Source organism: Centroberyx gerrardi, chromosome 19 (genome assembly GCF_048128805.1).
Source record: "Centroberyx gerrardi isolate f3 chromosome 19, fCenGer3.hap1.cur.20231027, whole genome shotgun sequence".
NCBI classification, from domain to species: Eukaryota; Metazoa; Chordata; class Actinopteri; order Beryciformes; family Berycidae; genus Centroberyx; species Centroberyx gerrardi.
Genome location: NC_136015.1, coordinates 12,992,265 through 12,994,259, shown reverse-complemented (window position 1 = coordinate 12,994,259; position 1,995 = coordinate 12,992,265).

Genomic DNA, 1,995 nt, shown 5'->3' with positions numbered 1-1,995 from the left:
TGCTGGCTTGACAAAGAGTAAACACATGATGTTACGCAGTGAGAAAAATACAGATATGGTGGTGGATGCAAAGGATTGGCAATACTGATCAGGAGAAAATCTGTTTCCCTCGCTCTGGTCATTTCACTCTCAATTTACTCAGTTCAGGAGGTAAATCTTTTCTTCAACATTAAAAAGAAATGTGTATGGGCAAGATATTGGCATGATCATCAGCATCATAAACTGTCGCAGTATTTTTGACTGTAAAAAATAACAAGCTCACATCTTTTCATTAATTTCGTCCCAAGCCTACAGTGACCTTTAATCCTAACATTTTTGCAGCACCTAACTAGTTAGCTTGCAGTACCTATTGGTTTCAAGGAGGAAAGATAACCTTGCTAGCAAGCCATTTTTTAGATAATCAAAGTCTCAAATGTAGCACTTTTATTTCTACAGTGTGACTGGTGGCTAGGGAAGAAAACTAATAAGCTTAAATCAATTAGAATGTCAATGTATCCCTTTAAAACCAAGGTGGTACCAATTTACAGTAATATTACTTTTCCCAGCAGCTGAATTATCCAAAAACTAAATCCTAACCCCATCCCCAATTTATTTTCATCATAATTAGTCATTATCCTCTCAGCTAGTTTAGCTGAGAAATGGCAGAAAAGTTTACTTTCTTTTGGTGGAAATATTCCTATTTTGATTTTATTGAGCAAAAGAATGACAGGAACACTGGACACCAACACTGTTTGGAGAGGTAGCTCAGTTTTCATGATTTTTGAAGGTAGAGAGGAAGGTAGAGAGGAAGCATCCACTGATTTTGGAGGTGTGACGGAAAAGTAAAATTACTGAGCCCAGGGAGTAATATGTAAAGTACTACTATTTGTTTTGAAACGAGTAATGAGTAATGGCGAACATATTACTTGAGTAACAAGCCCAATAGTGGCCCGGGGAAAATTTACACCACACTCTCCCCAAAGCCCTCGCATCATTTAATGGTGCGGGGAGACTGAGACGGAGCGCCGGCCACCTGGTGCCGGCTGAACGGAGGAGAGGAGAGTCGGCTAGCCGCCTGTAGGGAACATGCTGGAAGAGTGGGTGTTCACTGAGAGAAGGAGTTAAGAAGGGAGTAGAGAGAGAGAGAGAGAGAGAGAGAGAGAGAGAGAGAGGTGATAGTGGTACTCCTCTCCTCTGCATCCTGCCGCTAGAAAGGAAAATAAATAAGATGAGAGAAATCAGATCCAGAAGTGCGTGTGCGCGTGTGTGAGTGCATTTGCGTTCTTGTGTTTGTCTGCTCGTAGTGTGTGTGTACGCATCCTTATGTGTGCATCCTTGCATCTGTGTGTCTACGTGCTCCTCTGTGCGCGCGCGCGCGCGCGCGTGTGTGTGTGTGTCTGTGTGTGTGCTCACGGTAGGGCGTTGCATCCATACATCTTCTTGACAAGCGGGTGGAGTTTGATGGGACATGCTCTGCATACTGCTCCATCTGGCTGCCGATGATTGTGTGTGTGTGTGTGTGTGTGTGTACAGGGTCTGAAGGAGGGGGATGATGGAAAGAGAGGAGGGTTACGACACTTGCATACCGATAGATCTCTATCTCTCTCTCTCTCTCTGTACTCCATCTGAATTCCAATCGCTCCACCTGTCCCTCGACAATGTTCTTTAACACATCTGTCCTCTCTTCTCCTCTCAGTCTCTCCATTTTATCTCTCTTTTCTCTGTCCCCTGCTCCCTCTCTCCACGTCTGCACCCAGCATCCAGCCATATAGATAGAGCTATCACCATAAGGTTCTATCAGACCATCTTTGTATCGCTTCATCTATTCCATTACCTATCTGTCCCTCTCCCTCTCTTCACCCATGAATGTGTTTCTTGTGTGTGTGTGTGTGTGTGTGTGTGTGTGTGTGTGTGTGTGTGTGTGTGTGCACGCCCAGAGGCACCATCTTGCCGAGACCTTGGCATGTTGTGGACATTAGTGCTCAATTCACTGGCTTCCTGCGGCTTCAGTGCCTC